Source organism: Panthera uncia (assembly GCF_023721935.1).
Source record: "Panthera uncia isolate 11264 chromosome C1 unlocalized genomic scaffold, Puncia_PCG_1.0 HiC_scaffold_3, whole genome shotgun sequence".
NCBI lineage: Eukaryota > Metazoa > Chordata > Mammalia > Carnivora > Felidae > Panthera > Panthera uncia.
The window spans coordinates 32,708,551-32,730,390 of record NW_026057584.1 but is presented as its reverse complement, the minus strand read 5'-3'; the positions used below and the strand labels follow the sequence as shown (position 1 = coordinate 32,730,390).

Sequence of the window (21,840 nt, the reverse complement as noted above, 5' to 3'; positions counted from 1 at the left end):
TGTTGGGTTTTTTATATTTATATTCTACAAAGACACTCTAAAATCTTAAATATGGACATTCATTCATTCAACAAAACAGACATACTTCCTGCCCTTTTGGAGCTTACAGTCCAGTAGAGGGAGATAGATAATAAAAAATAAACATAGTAAATAAGTATATATAAACCTAAGCTCATTATATATATTTATATGTAGTAATATATATTATTTATATGTAAGTATACATATATGTAAGTATATATATATTTATATGTAAGTATGTTATATGTATGTTTTACACTTATATGTTAGGTTGACAGCCTCCATAAAAATGGAGCAGGGAAAGAGGCAAATATGGGGTTAGTATGGTAAGAGTTACAATTTTAAATAGGACAACCAGAGTGGGCCTCATTGAGAAGGTACATGCAAGCAAATTCTTAGAGAGAGTAAGAGTCATGCAGATACCGTGTAGAGTAGTGCAGCAAGAGGGAACTGCAGGATTGGGAAGTGCTTGCTGTGCCTGGAGGTCAGCAAGAAGGCTAATGTGTCTGGAGTGGAGTGAGCAAGTGAGAGGGTACTAGGAAATGAGGTCAGAGAGGTAATAGGGAATCAGATCATGTAGGGTCTTACAATCCATCATAAAGATTTTGCCTTTTACTCTGCGTGGAAATGGGAAGTCACAGCATGTTTTGAGCAGAAGAATGACAACATAATATGACTTACCCTTTAAAAGGATCATTTTGGCCATTGTGTTAAGAATACACTTTATAGTTTGTCTCTCTCTACTAAATTATAAAATTCAGGGTTAGGGATCTTTGTCTTTTTTTGCTCATTGATCTATGACAGTGGCAGATGCTTAGAAAATATTGTTGAATGAATGACCATCCACATTTAAGAATTTAGAGTGTCCTTATAGAAAATAAATGGAAAACAACCTAAAGAGAGAAGGGAAAGTTGTCAAGGGGAGAAAATTGCTGAAGAAATGTCTTTGAGTAGCAGAAAGGAGATGGGATCTAGTGTTCAAATAAAGGGTTTGACTCTAGATAGGACCATGGATACCTCATCTGTGGGTGGATGACAAGGGAGACTACATGGGTAAAGATGCTACTACTGTACAAGTGACAGTCTGTGGAAATCTCTTTTGATTGCTTCAATTTTCTCAGTAGATAAGAAGCCAGGCCCTTAGGTAACTGTAAATATGGGTATGTTGGGGGGAAGTGTGTTGGTGAGAAAAGCTAGTATGAGAGTAATTAGGCAAATGAAATATAGTATTATGAATGGGTCTACTTGATTAAGGGTTCACTTAAAGTTCATGTCCATCAATTGAAAATCAGATTAGTCAGCATGTTTATGTGCTTTTGTCCAATCATAATCAACAGTGGCTGAGTGTTTATTGAGAATCAGACACTGTGTTACCTGTTGGTTATACAAAAGATTAATAAAACCCAATCCTAGCTCTATGGGGGCTTACAGTGTAGTGGCAGACAGTTTTTTAATCAATTTGTAAAATGGTGTGATAAGTACTATCATTTCAAACAAAGGAAAAAACATTGTAAATCAAAGAAGTTCCAAAGTGAACAATTCAGGTTATGGAAGGAACAACAGATTAGTCTAAGAAGGCAAAATATTGTGAAAGAATCACTTTCAAAGCGTTACTTCCCAGTCTCCAATCAAAAAGGTGTTATGTATAAACTTTGTGTAATTCCAATCAGATCTGCTTTGAAACTTAAACTAGATCCCAGAACTCCTAATTATTGCTCCTCTGATATCCCCTGTGAAATGCTAAGACTATCCGGATAGTATTCTCCCTTACCACAGGAAGCAAAAAACTCAGTTTTGCTTTATCAACAGGTTATTTTGGAGGTATTTTAAAGGAGCCAGCATTTGACGGTCATGGAGGTCTTATCAAAATCTGGTCACCTTGGAAACAGCATGCTTTTCTGAGGCCCTTTGAGCCTCCTACACAGGGTCTCTCCAATAACAGTGGTAAGGTAAGTTCATGTTGGGTTTGAGCTCTGATTTCTAATTTTTTTATCGAATACTCCAAATGCTTAAGTTTGTTTTGTTTAGTTTGAGAGTAGTGTCTAGGAATAAATTCCATTTATTGATCATGTTTGAAAAACTTTTATTTGGTAGAAATCTGCATTACTACTGTCAATACTGTTTGTCCTGGTAATTTCTGCATTGTGCATCTATTAAGAGGAAGTTCATAGGGATAAAAATGGGTGTAAACTTGTAGGTTCAGAAGGTTTCTCTTCAAACTGGCATCCTTTGGAAAAACTGTCTCAAGTAATTTATGAAAGTTTAATGAGAACTTTGCCCACTCTTGTTTTATCTTGTCCGTGAGGGTCTGGTTCTCTTTAGGAGAGGGTCCCTAAGATTCAAGGTTCACATTTGACTATATATTATCAGACTCATAGGTTTATCTTTAGTCTGGTTCTATAGCCATTCTGGGCTGGACTCCTGCATCTTATATGTATTTATACTAGAATCAAAATGTGTCTTGTTTACTTTCTTTTATTTTTATTTTTTTAGATAGAGTATGTGAGTTAGGGAATAAGGGCAAAGGGAGAGAGAGAGAGAATCCCAGGCAGCCCTCCCCCCCAACTGAGAATGGAGCCTGATACTGGGCTCTATCCCACCTCATGAGCTGAGGTGAAACTAAGAGCCCAACACTCAACTGACTGAGCCACCCAGGTGGCCTGTGTATTACTTTGAAAATGATAAAAGGATTATTTGGAATTAGAATTGTTTTTTGGGGGAACTTCTCATATAAACAAAATTGTTCTTTTGGGGACGTACTTTGAAGCAAAAAGAAAGCAATATCTCAAATATACAGTTGTCTACATTTTTTTAATGTTTATTTGTTTTTGAGAGAGAGACAGAGCATGTGCGGGGGAAGGACAGAGAGAGAGGGAGACACAGAAGCAAGCTCCAGGTTCCTAGCTGTCAGCACAGAGCCTGACATGGGGCTCGAACTCGTGGACCATGAAATCGTGACCTGAGCTGAAGTCGGCCATTCAACCAACTGAGCCACCCAGGCGCCCTTACAGTTGTCTACATTTTAAGAGGAAACTTCCAATATAGTCAAGAGATTATGAAATTGCCTCCTTAAAAGAGTCTTTGGTAAAGGCAAGAAAAAAATGTGAAAAATTTAGAAATGTCTTCTCTAGATCCTTTCAAATCACAATTTGAATATGATGTCCTTGATTGTTCTATTTCCTCATCCTGTGTTCCTGTTTCCCTCTGTACTGTCTCTCCTAACTTTTTCTCCTTCCCTTCAAAATACCCCATAAGGATATAGTCTTGTTGGTCTAAAAGAGAAAGATCACTCTGTTTAATGTAAGAAATACCCCTTTCATTTTTATACTTCAAGTATTAACAGTTACTGGCATTTTAATCAAAGAAATCAAATTGTCTAGGGGGCCTAAATTAATCTTTAAACCAGCTGTAATGACTGACTCTTCCTCCTGCTTCCTCACCCCCTCTTATGTGCATGTATTTCAAAATAGGTTTTCTTGCATCTAAACTTTTCCCCTGTCTTTAAGTAAGGAAAGATAATTAGTCTTTTCCAATGCTAATTTTGTATTTGACTAAAGTTGGCTCCCTCTCATTTTTAATTCATATTCCTTTTCTTCTTTTCCCTCCCTGGGGAAACATTAGAGATTAACTGACAAAAAAAATTATTCTGTCATTATGTACTCAATCTAGAAATATCTAATGAATTTCTACAATAGAAAGAAAAATTATTAAACTGTTTTTCTGTTTCTTTAAAATTGCTTTTAAGAGGGGCGCCTAGATGGCTCAGTCAGTTGAGCATCTGACTTAGGATCAGGTCATGATTTCCTGGTCTGTGAGTTCAAGCCCCGTATGGGGCTCTGTGCTGACAGCTTGGAGCCTGGGAGCATGTTTCGGATTCTGCGTCTCCCTCTCTTTCTGCCCCTCGTCCACTCATGCTCTGTCTCTCTCTCTGTCAAAAACAAATAAACATTTAAAAAAAAATTGCTTTTAAGAGATATTTTTGGTTAAAACTAAGAAAAGAAGAAAAAACTTCTTGCTTCCAAGATGAAAGACTCTGAACCAGGATTTAAAGGGTTTTTATTATAATTTCATTTATGAATACAAAGTTTATATATTATACAGAAAATATTCATAAAGTATTCCTGATAGAATGAGTTAATCATATTGGTTTAAAGGATTGAAAAACAATTATCTTCCTGACTTTAATATATGAAATTAATGCCAACACAGTATGCTAGTTATACAGGAAGATTGTATATCTCATAATTTAAACTTTATATATTTCTTACATTGGTTTTTTTAAATTTTTTTTCTAATCTTACATTGGTTTTATGGGACAAATTATTATTATCATTATTTCTATAAATTAAGTTTACAAAAATTTAGATTCATGATTAATTAGATAAAATTGTAATGATGGATATCTTTAAAAAGTTTATAATCTCAAGTTATTTCTATAATATCAAAATTCTTGGGATGCCTGGCTGGCTGAGTCAGAAGAGCATGCGGTTCTGCATCTCGGGTCATGAGTTCAAACCCTATGTTAAGTGTAGAAATTACTTAAATTAAAAAAAAAAAAAACTTAAAAAAAACTTTAATATCAGAGTTCTTAAGAACTTTATACTTAACTAAAATTTCAATTTCTAGTTCCTCAGCTAACTTAAAAACCTCAGACAGGGGCACCTGAGTGGCTTAGTTGGTTACGTGTCTGACTTCGGCTCAGGTCATGATCTCACGGTTGGTGGGTTTGAAACCCGCGTCGGGCTCTGTGCTGACAGCTCGGAGCCTGGAGCCTGTTTCGGATTCTGTGCCTCTGTCTCTCTCTGCCCTCCCCCACTCGTGTTCTATCTCTGTGTCTCTCTCAAAAATAAACATTAAAAAAAAAAAAACCTCAGATAAAGGTTAAACTGAGTTAATTGATACATAGGCTTTGAATACTTGGACAAAATCTAAAGAAAACAATGAGTGACATTGGTCACTAAACAGTTATATTTTACTGTTATTCTTCTTTTTAAATTTTAATGTTTTATTTTATTTTTGAGAGAGACAGAGTACGAGTAGGGAGGGGCAAAGAGAGAGGGAGACAGAATCTGAAGCAAGCTCCAGGCTCTAAGCTGTCAGCCCAGAGCTCCATGCAGGGCTCAAACTCGTGGACTGCGAGGTCATGACCTGAGCCGAAGTCAGATGCTTAACTGACTGAGCCACCCAGGTGCCCCTTTATTGTTATTCTTATCTATTTAAAAATAGATATAGATTGGGGTGCTTGGCTGGTTCAGTTGGTAGAGTAAGTGACTCTTAATCTCGGGATTCTGAGTTCAACCCCATGTTGGGCCTAGAGCTTACTTCTAAAAATTGAAAGGAGGAAGGAAGGAGGGAATACATTTATAGGACATGAAAATATTTTTGGATTTTGTTATATGCATAGTTTCCTTAAAATTCATAAAGACAATATGACAAACATGCTCATTAGAAAAATAACTATGTGGGGCGCCTGGGTGGCTCAGTCGGTTAAGCGGCCGACTTCGGCTCAGGTCATGATCTCATGGTCCATGAGTTCGAGCCCCGCTTCGGGCTCTGTGCTGACAGCTCAGAGCCTGGAGCCTATTTCAGATTCTGTGTCTCCCTCTCTCTGACCCTCCCCTGTTCATGCTCTCTCTGTCTCAAAAATAAATAAAACGTTAAAAAAAAATTAAAAGAAAAAACTGCTAAGTGAAATTAGTCAGAGAAAGACAAAAATCATATGACTTCACTCATATGAGGACTTTAAGAGACAAAACAGATGAACATAAAGGAAGGGAAACAAAAATAATATAAAAACAGGAGGGGGACAACAGAAGAGACTCATAAATATGGAGAACAAACAAAGGGTTACTGGAGGGGTTTTGGGAGGGGGTATGGGCTAAATGGGTAAGGAATCTACTCCTGAAATCACTGTTGCACTATATGCTAACTAATTTGGATGTAATTTTAAAAAATAAAATTAAAAAATAAAATTAAAAAAAAAACTAAATAATTCCTCATTTTCTGTCTTCTAGTTTTGTCTAGGGAGAAATAAAAATTGATCACATAGGTTAAATGGAGAAAGTAAGACTATATTCAGTGTAATTACAGAGAGACATTTGTTTCTTAAAGAAATTTTTGCACCTAGGAGGATACATTGATAGGATGCTGAAATGGCCTTCTAAAAGCAGAGCTTCAGCATTAACTCAGAGGCAACATTCTGAAAGGGTGGATACCATCCTTGAAGAGGTAATATATGCATAAATCAGAGACCTCTGTATAGTGCTGTGTTTCCAACAGGAAGAATACATGGGTCCAGTAACCATGGGACAGAAGCAGGAGTAGCCCCATTTACCTTAATTTCCAGTGACATACTGGGAGATTTTGTTTCCCATCCTTTTAATTCTGGGCTCTGTAGGTTTGGAGGTCCTGGTCCCCAAAGCGAGCATACTCTTGCCAGGGGGAACACAAAGTTTTTATGCACCTATAAGGTAAGGCTGCTGTCAGTGCACTTTAAAGTCCTTGTATCCAGGCACCAACAGGTAAGAAGAGGCATCAGCATACTGGCAGGAGTGATCAACCCAGATCAGCAGAAGGACTTAGAGCAGGGGGACTACATGTGGAGCCTAGATGATCCATTTGGACACCTTTTGGTCCTCCTGTGCCCCATTGTAACTGTGAATGGATGCATGCAGCAGTGTCTGCACAAGAACAAAATGGTCACTCAGTCCTCTCAGGAATTAAAATTTGAGTCATAACACCAGTAAGTAAGGCTCCAAGACCTGGTGAGGTAATACCTGAGGGTGAGGGAAATTAGAATAACTCCTGAAAATGGGAGAGCATGAATACCAGTTTTAGCTCCAGAGATCAACTGCAGCATCAGAGGTTCCTTCTGAGCATCAGAATTTCCTTCATTTCAGGAAGATGGGCCAGAAGAACTATGGGAGACTGGCAATCTGACCTGTGGGGAGAGATAAATCTATTCAGCATAAGAGGTAGGCCATGGCAGCAATGAAAATGAGCCCTCAGAGCTCCTGCTGCAGATGGAGTGATTAATAAGTGGCCACAGCTGCTGCTCTGGATCTATCATGGTGCCTGTGCAGAAGCTATGCTTCTCACAGGCTGCTCTCAGCCAATGACTGGGCATGGCAAAGGTACTAAGATGGTCCCACTTCTGTGAGGAGGACTCTGATGGGTAACATGTCTTGAGTTTTCCCCATTAGCCTTGTAGACTTTACACAATACTAATGGGGCCCGTGCATTGAAAAACTCAAATTAGACCCCCAAAACCTCATAAATATCTTATCTTTGTCCTTTCTCCTCAGACACACTGCTAAGATCTGTCAAAGTAGTATTCTCCTTACTATAATAAGCAAAAAACGTAGCTTTGCTTTATCAACAGGTTATTTGGTGGTATTATTAGGCAGATAGCATTCGACAGATGAAAAGGAGCCATCATTCAGAAAGCAGAGAGAAGATCTTCACAGGTAGGAGGAACAGTAAATGCAAAGGCATTGATGTGGAAAAAAGGTATTTAAGGGCAGAAAGCAGAGCAGTGTGGCATTAGCTTAGAGGCAATAGAGAAGATGGTGTGGAGTCAGTGGTAATCATAGTGTCAATTTCATTCTGAGTAAAACAGAACCTATTACAGGATTTCTACTGGAGAAGTGATATACCTGGGTTTATATGTTGTAGAAGAATATGTTATACAGGGACATGAATGGAAACAGGGAGAGCAATAAGGAGGTTATTAGAATGGCACACACATGAGAGCTTAGGTGATTTGCATCTAGAGTGATAGTGATACAGGAGGCAAAGAGAAATGGAAAAATTCAGGATTATTTTGGAGATAGAATCATCAGGACTTGCTGATTGGTTGGCTGTTGGGGAGGGCATGTGGGGATGTGTGTGAAGGAAGGGAAGGAATGAAGAATGACTCCAGCCAGGGTTTTAGCTGTGAGTGACTGTGTGAATGAATGGTAGTAAATTTTACTGAGTTGAGGAAGACTGATGGGGAAGAATAGACTTGGAAGAGAAAATCAAGAGCTCGTTTTTGAACCTAGTTAGTTTTGAATTCCAAATGGAACTGTTAAGTTGGCACTTACAGATACAACTCTAGATGTCAGGATTGGACATAAACATTTTTGTGATTTATCAACATATAGATGGTAATGAAAAACTAGAGAACAGAGAGATCACCTGAGGAAAAAAAAATGCAGATAAAGAAGAAAAGAATGCCCAGGATCTAGCCCTGAGGCCCTCCAACATAAAGGTTAGCTAGAGCAGGAAATATGACTAAGAAGTTAAAAGGAATACCACGAATGCTTAGAACTGGTCAGTTGAGTCCACTTTGGAACCTGTGAGGAAATGTCAGGGCAAGAAGTATCTCAGATTAGTTGCAAATTAAAGCAAATTCTTCAGTCCTTTAGTTAACAAATACATATTCAGTGTATTATAACAGTGGTGTTCAAAAGACATTACAATATAAGGTAGTAAACCCTTAATATACCAAGTATATGTGTAATGCTCCCCTACAAGTGAGGGATATCAGATCTCTAGACTTGATTATAAAAATATTTCAGAAGGGGCGCCTGGGTGGCTCAGTCGGTTAAGCGGCCAACTTCGGCTCAGGTCATGATCTCACGGTCCGTGAGTTCAAGCCCCGCGTCGGGCTCTGTGCTGACAGCTCAGAGCCTGGAGCCTGTTTCAGATTCTGTGTCTCCCTCTCTCTGACCCTCCCCCATTCATACTCTCTCTCTCTCTGTCTCAAAAATAAACATAAAAAAAAAAATTAAAAAAAAATATTTCAGAAAAGTCTTTCTGCTTTCTATCTAGTCTTTCTAAAAGCAACTACCTAAAAAGATCAATTTTTGTTTTTTTTATACATTCAATTTTAGGTTTAATAAACATTAAACTTTTTAAACTTATTTTGCTTTTACCTAAAATATGGTTTTAGGTGGCAGTAATAAATTCTGGCTTTAAAAGATGATTAGAATTATATAAATATATTAACTGTTCTTAGGAAGATCCTTCCTCTCTTTTTAGATTTGATTAACATTTGACAATACATTGTAATGTTTTGATATTAGAATTATATGAATCAAAACTATGAGTGTATTTGAACTTTCAAGAAGAATTTAACCAAAGGATATAGGAAAGAGCAAAATAAAACAATGTGGTAGATATAAAACAATTTGTGGTTTTCAGAGTAACAGACTTCTATATCAGTTGCATAATAGTAATTATTTATTCATGAAGTCTTTTTATTTCCATGGAAACACTGAGATCATCTTAATTTTTAATTACATTAGAGTTTACAGTTCCATAGATTTTAACTGTAGTAGCAAGCACAGAAGCTAGAGCTCTACCCATTTCCACTTTAAAAAATATAAAGGAGGAAGAAAGGGTTTAAAATGATGATGAATTTCACTTAGTTACAACCTTTAACTGTATATTGATTATTTCTAATTTCTCCTAAACCTGCCCTACAATTTTATGTCCAATTAATTTTTCCATTTTTGTCTATACCCTTCAGGTAAAAGTATTTTCACAGGAAAAAACCGCAATGCAAAATTGAGCAATGGATGCTGGTAAAATAGGTAGTTTGTGAGATAAGTAAAATAGTTGTCAGAAACTATTTTAATAGAAAAAGCAGAGAACTAGCTCTGCCACTTAGCTGAATTATCTCAGGTGAATCATTTCATTTCTCTGGCCCTCAATTTCTTCATCTGCACCCTGAGAGAGTGAGGTTGAATGATAGAACTCAGTGGTTATATGTAAGTGATGAATCAATGGATTCTACTCCTGAAACCGTATGTTAACTAACTTGAATTTAAATAAATTGAAAGAGAAAAAAAAGAATTCAATGGTTCTGTGAAATGGCTTGGCTGTATGGAGACCAGGACTTGTGGGAACTATCCACGTGGGCCCTACAAATATGTTGATAATATTTCTCATGATATGAGCATTTGTCAATGGGGACTGGTTTGAAGGTTTTTTCAAAATTGTTTTTAATTGATGCATAATATTGCATAATATGTTTTTTTTACATTTATTTTAGTCATTCCCAGATTGTTGAACATTTAGATATTTTCAATATTTTTAACATCAGATGTCATTTTTTGCATCTCTGACTACTATGTTTTTGGTTTGGATTCCTAGACATAAAGTAACTAAACAGCATAAGCATTGTTACTCTTGATAATATTATCAAATTTCTTTCCATAAATGTTATATTGTTTTAGTCTATCTCAAAGTAATTTTTTTTTATTTGAGAGAGAGAGTGTGAGTGAGGGAGAGGGATGGGGGTGGGAAGAGAGACAGAGAGAGAGACAGATAGAGAGAATCCCAAGCCGGCTCCATGCTCAGCATAAATCCTAACAGGGGGGTCCACCCATGACCCTGGGATCATGATCTGAGGTGAAATCTAGAGTGGGATACTCAACTGACTGAGCCCCCCAGGCACCCTATCTCAAAGTAATTTTTGATTGTGCATCTGATCATGTCCTCATGAGAATTAAATATGATAATTTAAAGACTTTTCTAATTTGAAATACTTTACTTTTTTCAAATTAACATTTTTTATTAGTGAGGTGTTTTCCATGTATATTTTTTATGTGAAATACAATCTTTCACTAGCCCATTTTAATATTGCAATTTAGTTTTTAAACAAAATCCATTTCTGTTGGCCTAGTACTTTTTAAAAAATGTTTAGGGATGCCTGGGTGGTTCAGTCAGTTAAGCATCTGACTTTAGTTCAGGTTGTGATCTCATGGTTTGTGAGTTCAAGCCCTTCATCAGGCTCTCAGCTCTCAGCGTGGAGCCTGCTTCGAACCTCTTTCCCCTTCTTTCTCTGCCCCTCCCACCTCTCCCTGACCCTCCCCCATCTCTGCCCTCCCCCACTATGCACATGCTTCTCTCTCAGAAATAAACATTTTAAAAAAGGAAAAATATTATAATTATTTGCTACCTAGCAATGTGCACTTTCTTTTTAACTTGCTTGCCCTATCCTTTCCCAAATTATGTAGCATGCATACTGTCAGTAATGGTGGAACATAAAGTCATTGTTCATTTTGATAGAGTAGGCAGTTAGTTAGGATCTAGCAGGAGGCCTAGAGGCCAGCAAAGAGGAAGTACAGCTATCTGGAAAGTCAGAGGCCTGTCCTAGCAGCACTCCACAAGAAGCTGGATCAGACCAGACAGATCCAAGATGGCAGGTGCCATGACAGAAAACCCCTGACCAAATAAGGAAGAGAAGGCTCAAAACCCTGCTTCTAAGAAATCCTCAGCCCAAGCAACCAATATCCCATGCCCTAGTTAACAACTGTCAATAAGAGATAGAAACCCAAACCCAATATCACAGTTCCTGTGCTTGCTCTTTCTTTTGTGCTCTTTTTTTTATTTAGTTTGAGTATAGTTAATATACAGGGTTATAATAGTTTCAGGTGTACAATATAGTGATTTAACAATTCTATACATTACTCAGTGCTCATCATGATAAGTGTACTCTTTAATCCACGTATTTCACCCATCCTCCCACTCATTTCCCCTCTGGTAACCATCAACTGATTCTCTATAACTAAAGAGTGTGTTTCTTGGTTTGTCTGTCTCTCTCTCTTTCCATTTGCTCATTTGGTTCTTAAATTTCACATGTGAGTAAAATCATATGGTATTTGTCTTTCTCTGACTGACTTATTTCCCTTAGCATTATATCCTCTCTAGCTCTATCCATGTTGTTGCAAATGGCAAAATTTCATTTTTTTATGGATGAATAACATTCCATTGTGTATATATACCACATCTTCTTTATCCATTCATCAATCAGTGGACACTTGGACTGTTTCCATAATTTGGTTATTATAAATAATGCTGCTATAAACATAGGGGTGCATGTATCCCTTTGAATTATTGTCTTTGTATTCTTTGAGTAAATATCAGAACTGTGATTGCTGGATTGTAGAATAGTTCTATTTTTAACTTTTTGAGGAACCTCCATATTGTCTTCCACAGTGGCTGCACCAGTTTGCATCCCCACCAACAGTGCACAAGGCTTTCTTTTCTCCACATCCTCACCAACGCCTGTTGTTTCTTGTCTTGCTGATTTTAGCCCTTCTGACAGGTATGAGGTGATATTGCATTGTAGTTTTGATTTGCGTTTTCCTGATGATGAGTGATGTTGAGCTTTTTTTCATGTGTCTATTGGCCATCTGGATGTCTTCTTTGACGAAATGTCTGTTCATGTCTTCTACCCATGTTTTAATTGGGTTATTTTTTGAGGTGTTGAGTTGTATAAGTTTTTTATTTTGGACACTAACCCTTTACAGATATGTCATTTGTAAATATCTTCTCCAATTCTGTAGGTTATCTTTTAGTTTTGTTGATTGTTTCCTTTGCTGTGCAGAAAGAAGCTTTTTATTTTGATGTAGTCCCAAGTTTATTTTTGCTTTTGTTTCCCTTGCCTCAGGAAATGTAGCTAGAAAAAAGTGGCTACAGTTATTAGTGTCAGAGAAATTACTGCCTTTGTTCTCTTCTAGGATTTTTATGGTTTTAGGTCTCATATTGAGGTCTTCAAGCCATTTTGAGTTTAGCTTTGTCTATGGTGTAAGAAAGTGGTCCCATTTCTTTCTTTTGCATGTGTAGCTGTCCAGTTTCCCCAACACCATTGTTGAAGACTGTCCTTTGCCCATTGGATATTCTTTCCTGCTTTGTCAAAGATTAATTGACCATATAGTTGGGGGGCTTTCTATTCTGTTCCATTGATCTATGTGTCTGTTTCTGTGCCAGTAGCATACTGTTTTGATTACTTTGTAACATAACTTGAAGTCCAGGTTTGTGATGCCTCCAGCTTTGCTTTTCTCTTGCAAGGTTGCTTTGACTATTCAGGGTCTTTTGTGTCCCATACAAATTGTAGGATTGTTTGTTCTAGTTCTGTGAAAAGTGTTGCTATTTTGATAGGGATTGCATTAAATATGTAGATTGATTTCAGTAGTATTGACATTTTAAGAATATTTGTTCTTCCAACTCATGAACATGAAATATCTTTCCATTTCTTTGTGTCATCTTTAGTGTCTTTCATTAAAGTTTTATAGTTTTCAGAATAAAGATCTTTCACCTCTTTGGTTAAGTTTATTCCTAGTATTTTATTGGTTTTGGTGCAATTGTAAATGGGATTTTTCTCTTTCTTTCCTTCCTTCCTTCCTTCCTTCCTTCCTTCCTTCCTTCCTTCCTTCCTTCATCTTAGTGAGAGAAGCATGCAAGTAGATGCAAGAGAGGGGCAGTGAGAGGAAGACAGAGAATCCAAAGCAGGCTCTATGCTAACAGTAGACAGCCCAATGTGGGGCTCAGACTCAGGAACCACGAGATCAATACCTGAGCTGGAGTTAGATGCTTAACCAACTGAACCACCCAGGTGCCCCAGTGAGATTGTTTTTTTTTTTAATTTCTCTTTCTGCTGCTTCATTATTGGTGTATAGAAATGCAACAGGTTTCTGTATATTGATTTTGTATCCTGTGACTTTACTGAAATCATTTATCAGTTTTGTAGTTTTTGGTGGCATCTTTTGGGTTTTCTCTATATGGTATCATGTCATCTGCAAATAGTGAAAGTTTTACTTCTTCCTTACTGATTTGGATGCCTTTTATTTCTTTCTGTTGTCTGATGGCTATGGCTAAGACTTCCAGTACTATGTTGAATAAAAGTGGTGAGAGTATACATCCTTGTCTTATTCCTGACCTTAGGGGAAAAGCTGAGAGAAAAGCATTTCCCTGTTGAGTGTGATGTTAGCTGTGGGTTTTTTATATAGGGGCTTTATTATGTTGAAGAATATTTCTTTTAAACCTACTTCATTGAAGGTTTTTTATAATAAATTGATGTTGTACTTTTGTCAAATGCTTTTCCTGCATCTCTTGAAGTGATTATATGGTTTTTATCCTTTCTCTTATTGATGTGATCTACCTCATTGATTTATTTGGGAGTATTGAACCACTGTTGCATCCCAAGAATAAATCCCACTTAATCATGGTGAATGATTTTTTTTAATGTTTTGTTGGATTTTATTTGTTAGTAATTTTTGAGGATTTTTGCATCTATGTTCATCAGAGATATTGTCCTGTAGTTCTCTTTTTTTGTGGTGTCTTTATCTGGTTTTGCCATCAGGGTGATAACTGTCCTCATAGAATGAGTTTGGAAGTTTTCTTTCCTCTTCTATTTTTTGGAATAGTTTGAGAAGAATAGATATTAACTCTTCTTGAAATGTTTGGTAGAATTTGCTTGGAAGTTTTTTTGATTACAGATTCGATTTCATTGCCAGTAATCATGTTGTGTTCAAATTTTTTATTTCTTCTTGGTTCAGTTTTGGGAGGTTATGTGTTTCTAGGAATTTATCCATTTCTTCTAGGCTGTCCAATTTGTATAATCTTTCATAATATTCTCTTACAATTATTTGTATTTCTGTGGTATTGGTTGTTACTTCTCCTCTTTCATTTGTGATTTTTGTTCTCTCTGTTTCTCTTGAGCTAGTCTCCTTTTACATCTCAAGAGTGTACTTTCAGTTTATTGAACTTTCCCGCTTGTGTCACTCCTTTGGTGTGCTGTGTCTGTCCTTGAATTCTTTCTTGGGATGAAAACAAGAACCTTTGGCAACCTCTTTGGGTTGGGCTGGGTCGAGGCCCCAGGGCCTGGGGTCTCTGAAATTCACCCAGCAACAATTAACATATATTTACTTTACTTAGTTCTAAAATATGGTAATAGACAACACTTATTGAGTGCCAGATGCTTTATATTTATCATTTAATCCTCACACCTGGCCTGGGTTTTATTATCCCAATTTTATGGAAGAAAAACAAACTCAGAGGGATTGAATACCTTACCCGAGATTATACATAGCTAAGAAGGCAAGAATCAAAAATCTAAACCCAGGACTTTTTTACTCCAAAGTCTGTGTTATAATCAGATTTCACTCTAAATTAAATAATTCATGAACTATCAAAATTCACCATGAGGAAGAGTATGCTTCCTGCCAATCTAGAGTGTTTATAAATTAAAAGATAAGGGACTGTAGGATATAGATTAATATATTAATGGGGGAGCAAATATTTTTTTCAGAGTAGTATTAACACTTTTATTTTCAACCCACCTTGATCTTTGAAATCTCCTGAAACAAAATATTTAATTAAAAAGTTGTTATAAAGATCTAATAGAGGGACGGTATTTAAGTTTTCTTTCTTTAATGTAAGTTCTTCACCCGACATAGGGCTTGAATTCACAACCACAAAATCAAGAGTCACATGCTGTACCTAGTGAACCAGCCAGGCACCCTGAGGGACAATCTTTAAGGAACATTGGCTCTAAGCCATTACTGTCTTAGATTTTGTATACCAAATAGTTCAGAGGATATTTAAATTGGAAAATAAGCATTTCATTCTGTAATTCATACACATTTGGAGCTGTCTAAATTCCAGATCTTTTCTAGTTTGTCAAGAATTTATATTACAAGTGGATGTTGACTTTTGTCACGTAATGCATCTATTGAGATAATTATATGGTTTTTCTCCTTTAGTCTATTAAATTGGTGAAATGCATAGACTGATGGGTTTTTTAAAGTTTTGTTTTAATTCCATTTAGTTAACATTCAGTGTATATTAGTTTCAGGTGTACAGTATAGTGATTCAACCCTTCCATATATCACCCTGTGCTGATCAAAAGTGTAATCCCTACTTTGGCTCAGGCCATGGTCTCACAGTTCAGAAGTTCAAGTCCCTCATAGGGCTTTGTGCTGATAGCTTAGAGCCTGGAGCCTGCTTTGGATTCTGTGTCTCCCTCTCTCTCTGCCCCTCCCATGCTCACACTCTGCCTCTCTCTCTCTCTCAAAAATGAATAAACATTAAAAAAATTTAAAAAAAGTGCAGTCCTTGATCTCCGTCACGTTAACCCAACTTGTTCTCTATATAGATGGATGTTTAAATGATACATGTCATACATATTTTTTGGTACACACATGCACAGTTTCTCCAGCTCCATACGAAGTAGTTGGATCATTGGATATACATGTAGCTTTACTAGATAGTGCCAAACTGATTTCCAAATCGATTGTACCAGTGTATACCCTCACTAACAGTGTATGATAATTACAGTTGTTTCATATCTTTAAAAATACTTTTTATTGTCAGACTTCCTAAATATATAGTGGGTTTTAATTGTGGCTTTAATTTGCATTTCCTTAATTGCAACTGAGTTTGAGTACCTTTTCAATATTGGTTCACCATTTGTATTTCCCTTCCTGTGAATAGCCAATCTAAATATTTTGCTCATTTAAAAACTTCTAGGGGCGCCTGGGTGGCTCAGTTGGTTGAGCATCCAACTTCAGCCCAGGTCATGATCTCATGGTTCATGAGTTCGAGCCCAGAGTCAGGCTTTGTGCTGACAGCTCAGAGCCTGGAACCTGCTTCAGATTCTCTGTCTCCCTCTCTTTTTGCCCCTCCCCTATTCACGCTCTGTCTCTCTCTCTCTCTCTCTCTCAAAAATAAATAAAAACATTAAAAAAATTAAAAACTTCTAGATAGTTTCTATTACTTTTTTGTTGGGATTCTATACATATTCCAAGTAAGAGTCTTTTATTAAAAATATGTTTTACAAATATATTTTCCTTTTCCAAGGTGTCTTTGCTCTCTCTGTAGTGCTTTTGAGGAACAAGCTTTTTAAATCTTATTGTACTGGAAGTTATCAATTTTGTCCCTTATAGCTAGTGCTTTGTTTCTTGTTTCAGAAATCACTGTGTGGAAGCTTAAACGAGCCTGTGCAGAGAGACCACATTTAACAGGTTTTGTGGGTTTTTTGTTTGTTTTGTTTTTGTTTTTAGAGAGCGTAAGCAGGGGAGGGGCAGAGGGAAAGAGAAAGAATCTCAAGCAGGCTCCATGCTCAGTGTGATGCAGGGCTCAATCCCACAACCCTGGGATCATAACCTGAGCCGAAATCAAGAGTCAGATGCTCATCTGAGCCATCCGACCCAGCCACCTATTTTATGTTGACAGTCCAATGAAGTTCCAAGTCAACAGGCAGCATCAACCACAGACATATAAGTGAAGATGTCTTCAGATTATTTCAGCCCTCAGCCATTGAGTCACTCCCAGCCTTTGAGTCTCCCAGCTGAAGCCCCAGACACTGTGGAGTAGATACTAATCATCTCTTCTTTGCTCTACCCAAATCCCTGGTCCATAGAGTCTGTGAACACAATAAAATTTTTGTTTTATGCCACTAAGTTTTACTAAGTATTGCTTAATGCATAGCATAATTTTATTTTGTTAAAAACATATACTTGCATCATTGAATAAATTTAGAAAAATGGGGAAAATACACATAACTGAGTTGTCATGGTTTTCTCTGGATCATGCATATTTACAAATAATGACACAAAGTTAACTGAAAGGAAGAGAAATTTCATTCAAATTTAAAGATACCTGAGGATCTTTCCAATTATTTGTTTTTTATTAAATTTGTTAAAACAAAACAATAGCAACAGTTCATCTATTTCTTCCACCCTCCAACCCCTGCCTCTGGCAACCACCAATCTGTTCTCTGTATCTATGAACTTGGATTCTATTTATTTAAAAAAAAAAAAAGAGAGATCATACAGTGTTTGCCTTTCTCTTTCTTATTTCACTGAGCATAATGCCTTCAAGGGGCACCACAAGGTCTTAAGATGATTTGTTATGTAAGAATTGTGGAATAAAAAGACCATGGGAACCTTTAAAAAAAAAATGTTGTGATAGATGCAACCTAACAGTTTTTAGTGTCTGGAAATACTGATATTATAAGAGAACCAAACAAACTATGCTCAGTCACCTGATGATGTTGGGAATAGGGTAGTGTTCAGACTACACATTGTTCTCCCCAAATCCATTTTCCATAGTATTACCTAGGTATATGGACTCCTAGTGAGAAATAGAATTTTCCAGTATCCTTTCTAGCTAGATGTAGGTGTTGACTAAAGTCTTGCTCATGGAATTTGAGAAGTGAGTGCCACTTCTATGTAACCAAAAGGAAATGGTCCTTCATTTCCACTTTTTCTTCCTTCCTGTAAGCTGGTTGATAAGGACAATATCCTGTGAGTTCAAAGAGCAATGAGAAGGGGAGAACTGGGGCCTTTGAATCTCATTGTGGGATCGAGGTGCGCTACCTACCTTAAGACTGTTAGAAAGATTTAAAATTCCCATCTTATTTAATCCACTGCATTTTACATCTATATTACATTAAACTCTCCCTCCACCCCTTAACTTACACAGGTAGTTAAGAATAGGAGGGGAGAGACCGAAAGATAATAGGATTTGTACGAGCACAGCCTAGGAAGTTGGCAATGTTGGAAATTATCAAGATACCACTTTAAATCAAAATCTGTAAAGGGTAGATCAGGAATCTAAAAAGGAAAGGAGGTTGCTGTCTTTAATCATATGTTGACTCATTTGGTCAGTTATTGGTCACTTAAGTATCTGGAATTTATACTCCCTTCCATAACCTCTCTTGTTTTTAATAGCTATTACAACATTCTGATGAGAAATAAAATTTATAATGCCTAAATTATTACATAAATGCCTATTTTGGCTTTTAACATTTTTTGCCTTTTTTACCATATCCTAGTCAAGTAAAATAACTGCACCTTTCTTTCTTTCTCTCTCTGCTCTCTCTTTAATGATAAACTATACATAAGGTAAAGTTTACCATTTTAACTATTTTTAAGTGTACAGTTCTTTGCCATTCAGTACATTCACACTGTTGTGCAACCATCTCCAGAACTATTATCCGTCTCCAGAACTTTTTCTTCATCTCTAACTTTAACTCTATAACCATTAAATAATAACTCCCCATTGTACACTGCCCTAAGTGGTTCTCTTTTTTGTAATAAAATACCCACTAAAACATCAGAAAGCTTTTAATGAGACTGAGTGGATAACTGCAAACAATAAGATATAATTGGGAAAGTGGGCATTTGATGTTAATTTTTTTTTTTTTAAGAGAGAAAGAGAGCATGAGTTTGGGAGGGACTGAGAGAGAGGGGGACAGAAGATCTGAAGCAGGATGTGCTTGACATGGGGGCTCGTACTCATGAACCTCGAGATCATGACCTGAGCTACAGTCAGAGACTTAAGCAGCTGAGCCATCCAGGTACCCCAGGAAAGTAGGCTTGTGTATGCCACTTCTATTTGTAAAATTATTCAACTGAGGGTATTTTCTTTACAGTGGCTGCTTGATTTCTTATCTGGAAACCCAAAAGCTAAATGGAAAATTTTTTCTTTAGTTTTCTATTCTTCCTCTTAATTTGTACTGAAACAAGCTTTTGTTTCATTCAACTTATTCCTTTAGGGCACTATTTTCCATCTGCTTATTCAAAACTGGAAACCATAATCTTCTTGATCTCCTAATGTGTGTCACCATGATGAATCATATGATAAACAAAAGCTAATGATCCTTTTGGCAGGAAATAAATACAGGAATGGAATGCTCAGTAAGCAAAGATCTTTCTCCTTAATTAAATACATTACAATAAAATAGGAAAAGTGAAATAGGTAACTTTTTTCAGAAATGTCTTCAGAAAACTGTGAAACATTTTGTGTTTTCATCATTGTTGACTTGACTGCCTTTAATATGTATTAACCTTTACAAACTACCTGAACTCAGATGTTTTAATAAGTGTTACTTTTTGATTACTATTAAAATTTCGTGGTAATATGAAAAAGTAAAGCCCTATGAGTCAGTCGTAGTTGTTTACCCCTGACACTCTAGATTTCATAATCTTAATTCCAAACACACTGATAATTATTAATCCACTTTATTACTGAAACAGAAAAAATGTAAGGAGCCAATAAATCAAACGAATATACAAATCAAAAGAATTATAAAAAAAACAGAAAACTAGTACCAGATGCAGGTCCTAAGAACTACTAGATTAATGTTAGAAATATCATATTCTTTTTTTTTTAATTTCCTTTTAATATTTATTTACATTTGAGACAGAGAGACAGAGTGAGAGCAGGGGAGGGGCAGAGAAAGAGGGAGACACAGAATCCAAACCAGTCTGCAGGCTCTGAACTGTCAGCCCAGAGCCTAACGTGGGGCTCGAACCCATAAATCATGAGATCATGACTTGAGCCAAAGTTGGACGCTCAATGAACTGAGCCACCCAGGGGCCCCTCATACATTCTTTACTGTGAATAATGTAGGGGAAAAAAAGTAATTGAGATGTGTGGTTGTAGAGCATACATGGGGTAGAGATTACATAGAGGTGGGTTTTTTTTAATTTTCTTTTTAATTCATATAGTATTGTATTGCTGTAAGAAAGAAATAATCCTTGATACATAACAGTAAAGAGATCTCAGATACCTGAATTTGAATTAGAGCAATTGGATTTCAAGAAAGCTGCTTTCTTAGAAAATCTCTCCCAGCCTCAAATTTTTATTTTATTCATATTTAGGTAAAAGGAAATAATAATTTTAGAAAGAGAAATTGCTACTTTATAAGTAAAATTTTCCTGTAATTTCTTTTTTCTCCTTGATTAAAGATTTTTTCTCTACTGTAGACTTTGGAAGTCTTAACTTTCAATTACCTTTCCAGCCACCATTGAAAGTTTATTTTACATGAAAGTGAAGTGGCTTTCTTTCATGTTTCAACTAAATTTTAATTACTGTATTCTGTGTGTTGAAAAGAGTGTAGGATTACATGTTGCCTTGGGAAAGATATCACAAGATGTAGGACAACAAATATAATTTTATTCTTGTCATGGCCTTGCTTAAAAACTCTCATTTTACACAGAATGAAATCTAAATCATTGATCCAGCATTCAGGACCCACTGTGAGCTAATTGCAACCTTTATTTTCCCAACCTCATCTCCTTCCTTTTCTACGCTAGCTAGACTGCTCACGTAAATCACAGCCTCTTCAAAATTTAGAGGAGAATTTTCTGAGGAGTCAATCTTTTACCTAAGCAGTCTCTTTTCAGAATTCTTTTTTTTCTGGACACTCAAATTCTGACATTCTTTCAAGGTCTAGCTCAAGTACCACTTTCTTCCTTAAGCATAGTAATATCTCCCTGCAACTCTCCGCACTGAATGTACCTTTACCTCTTTAAGAATTCTCTTCATTCTATTTATATTCTGTTCTTTATCTTATGTTTCAGATCTGCCTCTTCAGTCCTGAGTAATAAAGACATTGTTAGAGGTATACTCAAGTAGAAAATACATGGGTGTTAAATTCAGATATAGCTAATTGGTGTGTATGAATTTTGCATTTCCCTCTTGCTAGCTAGCTGTGTGACCTTGTGCCAGTTAAACTTCTATACCACAATTATCTGTAAAATGAAGAGAATTCCATCTGTCTTGCAATGTTAGTTTGATAGTTAGAGATAAAATATGTAAAGCATATGGTACTATGTACATAGTAGGTGCTCAACAAATTATTATGCATAGTTGATTTTTAATCCCCATTCAAGTCGTAGCCACCAATAGGCATCCCTGTTGAGTTAATTTGCACTTTTTTTTGGGGGGGGTCATTTTAATACTTACAAAAAATCAAAACAAGATTAGATAGGCTGTGTACAGTAGCTGTGGCTTACAAAACATAGCAGTAATTTTTACCTGGTGAGTATAAAGAGAACCAAGGAGGATTCAGGTGTCTTTTACAACCAAGGGTGTACACAGGGCATCACCACATTAAAGGACAAAAAAATTCACATTTTCTGCATTGGAAAAAAAAAGCACAGATCTCCAAATGTCTCTGAAGACCGAAAAAGTCAAAGTTTTCTGAAGGGTGGAAAAGAAGAAATCTGAAACGAAACTCTACATGTAAAAAGATTT

General features: G+C 36.4%; 1 protein-coding gene across 13 annotated transcripts in view; it reads left to right on the top strand.

The window, feature by feature from the left end:
• The window catches only part of CARF (calcium responsive transcription factor), an 82,999-nt gene extending 65,748 nt beyond the window's left edge, over positions 1 to 17,251 (top strand). For 11 of the 13 annotated variants that reach the window (XM_049615140.1, XM_049615147.1, XM_049615146.1 and 8 more), the window contains 4 exons: positions 1,831 to 1,970; positions 6,921 to 7,487; positions 16,764 to 16,817; positions 17,029 to 17,251. The gene's annotated coding sequence lies outside the window, so the exon portion shown is untranslated. The remainder of the gene's footprint in view (positions 1 to 1,830; positions 1,971 to 6,920; positions 7,488 to 16,763; positions 16,818 to 17,028) is intronic. The other 2 variants (XM_049615142.1, XM_049615143.1) reach the window with 2 other exon arrangements.
• The last annotated feature ends 4,589 nt before the right edge of the window (positions 17,252 to 21,840 follow it).